Below are 12867 nucleotides of genomic sequence, written 5' to 3'. Positions count from 1 at the left end.
ATGAAGCAAAATCATTTTGCGTTGCCTTTTTTGATATTCTGGTCGTTTTTCACGCAAAGCTTGATTCAAATCGATCATTTGTTGTCGGTAGCGTTCAGTATTAACGATTTCGCCAGGTTTTAGCAGCTCATAATAGATCACACCCTTCTTCCACGTTCTTCGTTTCTCACGTCAAAATCGCCACTTTTGAATTTTTTAAACCACTCAAAGCACTATGATTTACCAAGAGCATGCTCACCGTAAGCTTCGACAAGCATTCGATGCGATTCTGCAGCAGTTTTCTTCAAATGGTAACAGAAAATCAATGCTGTCCGCAAATCGTAGTTTCCAGGAGTTTTGTGAGTTGAAAATCTTTATCAGATGTCAAAACAAGAAAATGGCGCCAATGACGCGGTTCGACGATAACTACATTGACAGCTAGGGCAATCTATGGGCAAATTCCGGTTTCATATTTATATACCTGGTACATATACTTTAATATTCATTGACAGGGCTGACGTTTTTGCGCAGCAAAGTCCTACGAAGCGGGAACCGGATGAGGAATGCGAGAGATGGCCGATAAATGGCCACAAATACGCGTTAAATGTGTAAATAATATCGTAAATAGTTCTTATTACGTTCTCGGCTCGCGTAACGATACACATTCTATGTCTGTGCTTTTTCCCTTTTCGACTGCCTCGATCAAAAATTTAAATTTCTATCGGCGTAGATAAAAAATTATCCACCTATCTAAATATCAACGAGTTTTATCGATGCTGTTTATCGAGACGACAGATGCAACTGTGCGATTCGATGCAAGAGTCTAATTCCCTATATGATTTCATATGTTTATTGACTTATTTATGTTAGAAAAAAATCCGCCAGTATACTTCTAATAATATTCATTTAGTTTTAATGAAGATTCTCGAAAAGGAACTGTATTTTCATAATATTTTTACAAACTCCGATAAAAGAAATTTACGATATAAAGGAGTTTAATTCTCATATCCGAAGCAAATAAATCTTTTACGAGGACGTAATGAAGATTTAGCATTGAGATATTATTTGAAAAATGTCAACTAAATGACAATGTTGAAAATTCGACTTATCGAAAACGGATTTAAACGCTAATGCAACGGTATCGCGAATCATGCAACAAGTGCACAGTGGCTCTCTGTTTGAGAAATGTTATATATATATATATATATGACCGCAGAAGGATGTCGCCTTTGGCGTATTCGAATATTGACACATCGTCGATGGGCGCATCGCGAGAAGCATTTCCGTGGTATCGTCGAGTCTCCGGATAACAATGGTATGCGTGGGCGCCAATGACGGAGTAGTTGTTCTTCGAAGGTGTTTAGAAATCGAAGAGGAGATAGGGGGAGAAAGTAACACCGGACGAGCCATTGTCTTATCCGATGTATTGGTGACGAAGCAACTGCGGCAATTCTCGATCTATTGCATAACCAGGAAAAGCGCAGAGAGCGCGCGCATGAAAAAATATTCGGTTGAGACACACTGTAGTTCCTTAATGCGAGAGAAGCCACTTTCCGAATCATCGGCAGTCGTAATGATAAAATCATGTTTTTTTTCGTTTTTTTTTTTTTTTTTTTTAACGAGAGCTCTCGAGAGAAGGTGCTGCTGATTTCTACGCTCGCGTTCGGCGAAAGCGACCGAGTAATTCCGATAAAATTCGTCACAAATTTGCAGGCTAATGTTTGTCCGCAATAATTTTGCCGATTACATCAAGCAAGGTTTCGGGCATTATACTCACCAAGATTAAATTTTGAATGATTACGATTTAATTCCATTTTTTATATATTTTTTTAAACACAATTTCTTTATTTCGATCTTTTTTAAATTTGAAATATTTTTCGTATGACACATTGCAAAAAAATCGAAAGAAATTAATCTCATTGGGACAGTATAAAATCTGCCTCCGCAAACTACGTTAAGAATAATTCTACAGAAATCAAGTTTTAATCCAGGCAAATCGAGATTGAAGAGAGAACGCGTAGACAAGATATATTATATATCTATTGTATAAATTATATGTCTTTAGTATACTTAATAATTATTAAAAATACTCTCTTATGTAAGAAAGGACAAAGTTATAAATGGAGCTGAAAAGAGATAAATTGAAGATAGATAATAAAGAGTTTCATAAACTCTTGGTTCTGTTGCAATTAGTCTCGTAAATTTGTTGACCCACCTCGTAGAATAGATATATCTAGAGATAGAAATGGTCGATACGCAATGGTGCAGCGAGATGCTTTATCGGAATGACGCGGGCCCCAAGAAACTGTCTATCGAGAGAGTGCATCGAGGAGGGAATTAAACGGCGACGATAGTCTATCAATGTAGATCAGCATATAGAGCCGTGATTGCATATTATATCCGCTGCTATCGCCTCTTAACGATCGCGAAATCATTCCGGAGCTCATTGACGAGCACCATTGTCGAGTCCGCTCGACGATTCCGCTCTCGTTTCGCCGCGAGGTTTTCCTTGGCGCTGCTTGAAAGCAGACTGGTTTTTGCGATGAGCGAGAGAGCGCGCGCGCGCGCGGATCTCGTTAAATTCCATCTCGTTCTATCGGCGATCGGCAAGCGAGATCCTCGCGGGATCCAGCTTCGACGCCGACATGCGTGCGCTTGTATATACCCGCCTCGCCGTTTGTATTACCCTTCCCGTGTATACCTTTGCAGGTGTGGCTTGCGACAGGATGTGTCAACGCTTGTGGAAGCCGGTCACGTAGGTGCGCGCGCCGCGATTGTGGCCGGTGCATTAACCCTGCGAGGATGTAATGAACAAGACGACCTGTCGAAACCTCTTTCTTTCCTACGGCGATACCTCGCCTTTCGGGTCACGCGAAAGGAATCACGTACGATAAATCTCTCGAACGGTACCGGAATGTCCTTCGGCCAGCGGAAAACGCACACACGCGTCGCGATGAATCTTTAAGATCTCGCGCGTCTGAAATTTGCACGATTCCATATATCCGATCTGATATATCGATGTTACAATAATCAATTGTGAATAAGAGATAGAGACAGTACAATCGTATAATTTAATTATAATAAAGAGAAAAGGAGAGAACGTTTAACTATAATGTGTTTAAAAAAGAGAGAAACAAGATTTTTTTTTTATCGAGTTTTAATGAGAGTATAGTAATTTTTATAATTTTTGCACGGAGCAAAGAATACATTTACGAATTAACGACGAGGCCGTTTCGACGACAGTAGCTTATAAATGAAACCCATCCGTTTATGAACGCGGACAAGGCAAATCTGAGAGCGAGCACTATTCAACCAGGGTTTCGTTTAAATGCCTTTGAGCAATTGCGAGATCTACGGTGATTTTAAACGGCTCGAAGGTGCGAAGGTGCGAAGATGCAAATTGCAGAGAGAGAGAGAGAGAGAGAGAGAGAGAGAGAGAGAGAGAGAGAGAAACGGCGACGGCGGTCGAGACAATGATCGAGGGCTTTATTATGCGATTCATTTGTCGTTCGCGAAAATCGAATTCTTGGCCAAAGTTTGTCCACGGCGCTAAATCAACGAGAAGCTATTAAGGCGGGAACGATTAATTAATCTAGCTTTCCGAGTACGAATTTTAATGAGCGAAATATGCGCGTGCATGAGCTCAAGGCCGACGATTAATTTCGGATTTAAATACGGCGTGCTCGGGGCATTAAAACGAGACGAGAAATTATGAAATGTATTTGAGAGGAAGTGTGGAGGAGGGAAACGTAGACTCTACCCGAAGGGGTTACAGACGAGACGAGATTCGAGCTCGGAGACCAATTTCGTCGCGAACACTTTGTGCGATTCGACACGGCGCTACGACGGAACGTTAACCTTCCCACGACTAGAGCGCGAGCTTTCCTTAATGGCTACCCTTTCTAAGAAGCCCATCTAATTTGGTCCTCTCTATGCTGCGATAATAGAACTGCCGTCGCGCATACGCGCTGCATATATTTCTCATTTGCATTTGTACCATAATTCATATACAACATATCTAACAATTCGTATATTCTGGCGTAAATTTGAGAATTTATTCAATTAATAAAACAATTTTGAAATTAAAATTATTAATTTAATTGAGATTTTTTTAAATTAATTTTTTCATCTTTTTCTTTTTATTCACTTAATTTGTCATTATATTCTCACTGTACTTATTTGTCATTTTATTCTCTTTGTACTAATTTAATTCGTTAATAAAGAACATTTTCGATTGATTTGCGATAATAATTATAATTTTAATTATAAAATATAATTGCAAATCTATAAAAGTGTGTTCTATTGCGATTCTATCCAAGAGAAATGGGCGCGCCCGATTTCTAAAAAACAGATATCGATCGATGTTTTTATTATGACATCGAGCATTGCCTTTCATTGCGCTCAGATACTTGATCTCTATTATCAAATAATTAATTGTATAACGTTTTCGGTTTTTGTTTTCAAATCAAATTAAATTGAATGGAGTAACATTTTAAAGATTTAGTTTAATTAGTTTTCATACGTGCTCCTAACTTTGCACCAACTTGGAATCATTCAGAGCGACACATCGCAGGGATTATTATATAGACTATTTATCCGGGCCTTAACACGGATGAAAGAACTCAAACATTTCAGAATGTTGGCTGTGTATAAAACTTTTTCGCGAAAGCGCGAAGGAATTTTATTTGGACGTTTCGGCACTCCTATTCTTTTACGTCTGATCTGACAGATACACGTGCGTGCTCTCTGGAGGCCCAGATTTATAATCCACGAAACGGGACATGTGTTGCATTTGTTTGTGCGACAGACTTAACGCTGGACGCTGACAATGAGTTTCGCTCGTTTGGAACGATATGAACGGAAGATGAGAAATGGCTCCAACCGTAAACTCGAGACTAGAAATATAGCGTTATTGATGAAATATTTATAGGATATATGTATACATACATGCGAGCTAAACAAATCATGACGAAAGCAAAACTTATATATCCATACTAAGCCATTTACATTACGAAATGTAGCAATAATACTTCTAATAGCACAAAATGCAATTTTACTTGGCTTTTTTTATAAATATAATTTTCACTCTGCGCTGAGTAAACAAAAGTAGAATTAAAGAAACGTCAATATGTATATTTATAGTAATCTTATGAAAAATGAGAATTTTTTAAAAAATGTGGGTTTTAATTTTTTTTTTTTTTTTATAAAAACATAACACACTTTTGTATAATATTCAAGTTTAGATTGGAAAAATATTTTTATCACAAAGATATTTTCACCTTCTCGCAAGCAAAGAAGGACAATCTAACATTTATTATCGCAATCGCGAAGACTATTCGTGCGGAGTGTCGTAAAACGATTCTTGATGGAATATAAGCTAAGTGAAATCTTAGGACCGGATAACCACGTATACACGAGTTCGCGCATCGATAAAGTTAAATACGACGGATAATGGGGACGTTTCTCCGTTATCTAAATGATTCTAAATCTCGCGTTGCGAGTACAAGTTTCTATAGGACGCGCTAGAAAGTGATATTCGATATTTTCTACGGAGTATAGTCGACCGATACACACATACCTATATAGCTTGATATACTTTGTCACTGGACATTTATTCCATGTAACGTCGATCGATGAGGAAACGACCGGCGCATTTGTTTTCGCAACGCATTGAGACCACCTTTCTCGCGCTGTCTGAAAGATTGAAGCCAACTCTCGAACGTCGTTCGTGTCGCTATAAGGTATCATAAAGAGCATGATTTCAGTGCGATCGATTGCGTTAACTCACCGAGGGTGACAAAACGTTTCGCGTTCACTCGAGCGGGAACATTTCGACGTACGATAGCGCAATATAATTATTTCATCCACAAATTGCGATCGAGCGTGATTCATGGCATGTTATAGAAATCGCGCGTTAAAGCGTAAAATAATTTCACGATCGAGTAACCGACATATTGAGAATTGACTCCAAGTGCTCTCCTACTTCCATAAATTCCGAGAAATTTATAAAACTTAATATCATGTTGCAGTAATCTCTGAAATTTAGATAAAATTTCAGCGCGATTTAGTTAAAACCTAAAAAAAAATGAAAAGATAATTTTTGAAATATTATACGTTTTTCAATGTGAGTTATGTCATAATATTTTATTACAATTAATCCCAAAAATCGGTTTTTATATGATAATACGTGAAAGCTATAATTATTTCATAATTTAGCAGCGTAGCCGTTTTTTTAACACGCGTTTCATCGGTTTAGAATAAGATACTTGAGATCCTCGTTTTTTTACAATCACGCGAGAGATAGTAAGGAATATATTTGTCGGCCGATAAATTGGTCGGCACGCGAAGGATACCAAAACCGGCACTGGTTGCCGGGAATACTGACGTCCATTCAACAATGGGCCACTTCGTCGAGAAAAATTGCCACACACGAAGCCCTGCATCTCTCGACGGTGAGGAGAGAAGAAGAGGAAAGGGACGAGGTTGCCGGAACATTAACAAACAATGCTCTTGCTGGTTTGCGTATATATGAGGAGTGACATTCGTTCTGGACGAATCGGGAATGAGGAGACACGCGGATTAAAGAAAGAGGGACGAGAGCATTAAAAAACGGAAGCGAGGAAAACGCATTTTTTTCGAGAGAGAGAGATTTGCGGTTTGTGTTGATCCTTTCGTAATATTTACTATTTTGTGTGATTTGCGTTGTTTCGTAATTATAGAGAATTAACATTGCGTGTGTTATATAATTTTATAATATAATATATTTATAATTTATATGTACAATATATTATTCTTCTATAAAAAACAATCGTAATGCTTTACGATCATAAAGGAGAGCAAAATATTTACACTTGACTGTCAGTGATCATAATCAACTGGTAATAGAAAGAGTTTCTCCTTTTCTTCAATCTCTAGTTAGAAATCGAGGCGGAATGAATGCAGCCACAGGAATAATGAAAAGTTTAATAGTGGTTAAAAGAATAAATTGGTATCAGCTACGCAATGCGTGGCCAATATTGGAATGCGAGTTGGTCAGAATATGGAGTGTCCGCAAAGTAAATATTTTAAAATGTAGAGATATTTTCTCACATAGATAATCATGTAACAAATACAAGATTCCAACGATAACCATGTATTAAGAATAAATTATTCCAATCGTATAAAACTTAATTCTTTCGGCTTCCTGTAGTTTTTCATACTGATTTAAATAACATGATTTAAAAAAATAAATATTGCAATAACAAAATAAGAATATCTACGGAGATATTCGCTGAAGATAAAAAGAAATTCACTGTCGGGCGTATATTACGTCTAAGCATATATGGAAGGGGCATTTAATCATCCCACGATACGCAATTATTCTAATGAAGGGATCAGATGCGTTTCACACACGAAGAAGATTTTTCGTCGACTGACAAAGAGCCAGAGATGATGTCGGACTTCTCGGTTTTTTTTTTTTTTTTTTTTTTTTTTTTTTTTTTTTTTTTTTTTTTTTAATACAACGCACTTTATTTCGCTTATTTTCTCATACTTGTCATGAAAATAATAAAATGCATCTCATTGTATTTTTGAGATAGTAATTTTCGAGATCTTCAATATTTTTTTGCACACATATTTGTCTTAATTAATTGTAACATTTTTATATACACAACACAGAAATTATTATCTCAATGAAATTATTGCTTTAAAATTATTTAGCTCTTATTTCAAGCATTGGAAACATTATATTGTTTTACATTCGTCTTTGTAAAAGAACGTTGTTATGGTCAAGGCAGAAACATTCCTCTCATTAATTTCCATAATACAAAGGCACATGTATTTTCTCTTGGCTTCTCTCTCCTATGCACCTTCTCCATGGCTATTTACGTAGTATTTGTCGCATTGTTGGCCACCGTCATCGTTTCCGCGATAATTGCGACAACGAGGGGACCAATTGACTCGTGCCACCGGGCCCTTAAAGCGCGGCTCCACTCTGCCCTTTCGCTTCGGCTTTGCGATTCTGCGTGCACGGCAATTATGGGAAACAAGAGGATAACGAGAGCACATAGAACAAAAAACTTTAAACGAAGAATGGAAAAAGGATAGAAGACACATATACAAGAAACAAAGTCCAAAAGCTATTTTAGTTATCGGAGAAACTCTAGATATTTTATACGAATATGCGACTTTCTTTCGAGTAAGGAAACTTCTTCGCACACAGCTGTTTTGCTATTTATAATCCGTCAAAAAAAATCGCGAAAGTTGAAATTAAAGAAGATCTACCAAATCTGATTTTACTTTTCGACATTTATCCACTTGTCCATTTTTGTTCTTTCGCAATTGATATGGAACAAAAAAGTAAACGAAAGAAACGATGAAAAAGAGTAAGCGCTTCCTCAGATATCGCCAAGATGTGGAAGAAGGGAGTGACGGAGTGGGCGGACAAAAGAAATCAAAGAGAAAAGGAATGAGATGGAGAGAGAGAGATGTGTGACAAGTAGCGAAGAGGAGAAAGATGCGGCAAGTATAATATATACCGGTCACATCAAACAGCACCGCTACATGGTAGAAGACACTTTATTTTGGACGCGGCTGGTAAAGTAAACGAGTTTTCGTCCGTTGTCAACATAATCGCGTTTCCTTCAGCCGCCACGGACGATCGTGGCGATATAAAAAAAAGTTCATTCCTTTTAATTTTCAATACGAAATAATTAGATACCTGTCGATTTAGTATTGTATTTTGTTTTGAAGTCCAACGATCCAACGATTCGTAAGAATTATAAATTTATTTTAATAGAAAAATTTGCCTCATTTACACAGATATTAATTATCAAATACTTGTAAAAACGAGCAATAGTTTATAAAGCTGTTGACAAGAAAAATACAGGTTCCAACACATTTGTCACATATTTAATAAAGTGTTAAAAATTTACAATATTGAAATATCAAAACAGAAGTATAATATTGTAGAAAGAAAGTATCTAAAAATTTTAGATACTTGAGACACAACTTAAGACACTTTCCATCTCACGTATCATCCTGTGACTTCAACAAGTATATTTTATTTTTTTCAAAAGAATGAGGGACGAAAAGGGAATAGTTGATTTGATATGACTGGTCGATTTGCATCTATCTATGAATTCGCATTTATCGAACATCGTGATAAGAAATTCTTAGACAATCGAATCGAGGATCCCTTCGTAAGTATTCGCGACACGGGTTTACAATTTACGCGACGTAATCTCACGTCGTGGCTTATCAGTTTCCCGTGTCACTGCTCGTTCGCGCTAGTGTCCTCTCTGTCGCTTTGTGTGGCTCTTGACGCCGCAAGGAGAGACCGCAAAACGGGGTGTCGGTGTTCCATTGCACTGTGAGATAATGCATTGGGGCTTGCGCCATTGCACTCTTACGCACAATGGCCTCGCCGGTCTTTCGTGCCTTTGTGGAGGGGCCCCCACTATACGAGCGGCTTCCTTCGTTCCCTCCCTCCCCGATGCAAATGCTGCATAACAATGTCATACAGCGTGACCGGTCGCTGAATCATGGGGGACGTGTTTCCACGATCGAGCTGGTCGTCGACTCCGCCGACGCGTAACAGCATTGACACCGACACAAGCACAGATTCGCGCTGTTGACGCTCGTTAATCAGGATGGCGCAACGCATCATTATGATATACGCATCCTGCTTGGACATTAACGTAACCGAACGCTTATAGAAAGCACCGTATTGCAAGTGCTGCTCTTTTTTTTTCACGACCTGGCTATTCCCTATAGATCGGTGACGCTTCGCCTTGTTTCGCGCCGCATCTTATTTCTCTCGTGTCACGCGTGCGTGCGGATATTTAGCAATTTTCTAAATCTCTCTAAACTTTTCTTTAAGATATAAATAAGAATTTAATATTTATCCGACACTCGCATAATCTATTCAAGCTCAAATCAATTAAATATTGTGATATTCAAGGAACGGATATATATGTATTATAGATTTGCATTACATAATACTCTCTACTCATTTTTCTCGACATAAAACGAGAGAAAAATATTTTTCGATAGGTTAAATGCGCAATTCTCTCTTTCGCAATAATATAATATAAAATACAAAATACGCACAACACGTGTCAGAATTTTCAGAAATACATTTCGTCGCAAGTTAAATGTTTTTTTTGTTTAATCGAATACGCTTCAACGCTCAAAGTCACTGCTCTTTGAGAAAATAATAATATATCCCATGGACTTTTTCTCGCCCGGGGAAAGAGGCGCGATAATAATTTATAATAAACGCGCGATTAGGTAGCTAACGTATTATTATTCAGATGCGTACCGCGCTGCGCTCTGTCCCGTGTGATTAGCCCGGCGAGGATGATTAAACGCGGAGAAACTTCCTGCGTCGAGGAGAAAAAAAAAGCATCTCATAAATATTACGTTATGGGCGCGGATTAAATTCCAGTCGGGGAGCTCGCGCGCGATGTAAACGCGCGGGTTATATAAACTTTACATATCCCGCGGCTGGATCGTCGACGTCAGTCAATCCATGGCACGTACCTCGTTGCGAGCAGTTAATTATGGCGTATTTCCGTATGACGCGTAGGATTAAATGAGCTGTCTAACGGTGCCTTCTCGTCGATTCGACGATCTCGCGTGATCCGGCGCGACACGGATTTCGTAAGCAGTGAGCAGCGGGATTGATGTTTCAGCGTGCTTGCCGGATCCGAGAAAAGCAACGCGAGGGTTGCGTTCAATCGAACGTTGGACGTCTATGCATCATAGACTCACGCGTGTGTGAAATATTTAAACTTTCACTCGTAGAGCGCGTAATTTAGATATCTACGGACAGTCGGTATAAATATACATATATTGACACACACCAGAGTACTTTCAATCACGGTTCTATTCAAAGATTGTTGTACGCGCACACGTATAAAGTTTAGATAAAATATTAAATAATCGTTACTGCTTCAATTCTACATTAATCTATCGGTAAATCTTGTTTATTTATCTTGTCTATTTATTGCAATATTACATTATTAAATTAATATATACGCCATTTAATAAGAAGTAACAATTTCTTCCTGGAGAGACAACTCAACTTTTCCATCCGTACAATATAATCCGTCTATTTTTCCCTTCAATTAAATCGTACCTTCGAGACACGAAACTCTAATTGTTTTTTAATAAAGATCTATGTCATTGTCCAAAGCGTCGTATCGTCGAGGCTATCCGGCATCATCGCGGTATCCGCTAATCATCCCGTCATTGTCCGCGCGACAGGCGTGAATAAGTCGAGGGAGCGGCGAGCATTTTCAAAATATTTCTTTGTGCTTGTGTCCAGATACACACACACACACACACACACACACACACACACACACACACACACACACACACACACACACATATGGTACACGCGCAAAGGAAAAGAGAGTGAGAGCCGGCGCGCGTCAGTGCGACGGTCGTATACTTAAAGAGTGTCACAATGGGAATCGCGCGGAGTCGGTTTACGAAGTGTAACTTAAGCGAGAGGCCGTGGAAAAGACAGTTGTCGGCCATTCGAGGCACTCTCCCATCCGAGCAACTCGTCTGCATCATAAAGAACCAGTGTTATATAAAGTTGGAGCTCTCGTCGAAGAGATTCATCGACGCGAGTCCGCCTTCGCTTCTCGTTTCAGAGTAGTTAATTACGGCATACATTACGCTTTATCTATTAGATCACTGGATTCTTATTCATGTATATGGTATTAAGTCGCTAAAAGCAGATTGTTGTACGAACCGTTTCATTACGAAGATCGGATAATATTTCTGTGATGTGTGTCTTCTGTTATTCAATCTAATGCGATTATTGGATTATGTAGACATAAAGGAGCTCATTTGACGACTTTAAAATGACAAGTGAAAATTGTCTAAAGCTCCAAGGAATTAATAATATTTTGAAGAAAAATTTTGGCTTCTTTTTTAGGATTTTGATAGTATCTCAAGACTTTTCTATAGAGAAATATTATGATTCAAATCGATTTTAATTAAAACATAAAATTGTTATGAATTTTTGTATAATATCAATGTGAAAAATTTGCATCTTTATCTCTCGCCGAACTATTATTTTATCATTAGGATTCTTTTTGAAACGTATCTTAAATCTCGATAATATTTTGGAAAAGTGCCAGAACTCTATCAATTACGCTGAAATTTTGAGAATGGGGTGCTAATTTCACAGATATTTACAGATGCAGTCTCGAAAGATTCCGGCACCGTTTTTTTCTCGTCGATGTTGCGCGAGCATAAAGTAATTACGGGCGGCATGCTGATCGGCAAGAAAATCGCCGTGCACGCGCGCGGTCGTTAACTGCAGGTGCACCTCGTAAGCCCGGGCGCCCGGTTCACTTTCGACGGTCGGCATTCCGCGGATACCGATGACGATCGTCAAGATCGGTCAGAATCGATGCCACCGGATTATAAATCACACGAACGTTTTTCTGAATTAAACGAGCTCGGAATGCCATAATTCGGTTCCAGAGATGTTACGAGATCGTTTTCAGTCGCCGGATCTACGCGGATTAAGATGACAAAGATGAAAAAGTTTTTAAATCTTTAGGAACTTTGTTCTAGCTTGATACAAGTTTTATAACAAGTTTTAATCAAGAGAAAATAAACAATTGACTTTTCATTTACATTATTTAAATAAGAGAGAATTAGAAAATTTTCTTTATATATATAAAGACTATTTATATATAAAAAGACTAATCTTGTAAAAATTTCTACTTTTAGAAAATTATAGTTTTTATGTTAGAGATTTGTTTTATTAGAGAGAATTTTTTTTTAATTTATAAAATTATCTCATAATTTTTAAGTCTACTGATTATATGCATCGAATATAAAAAATTTAATCCATACACAATAACAATTTTTTTAAATATT

This window comes from Polyergus mexicanus, unplaced genomic scaffold, assembly GCF_030449975.1.
Source record: "Polyergus mexicanus isolate NDT 795.1 unplaced genomic scaffold, iyPolMexi1.0 SCAF_2, whole genome shotgun sequence".
In the NCBI taxonomy this organism is placed as follows: Eukaryota; Metazoa; Arthropoda; class Insecta; order Hymenoptera; family Formicidae; genus Polyergus; species Polyergus mexicanus.
Note: the sequence above shows the minus strand (reverse complement) of the source record.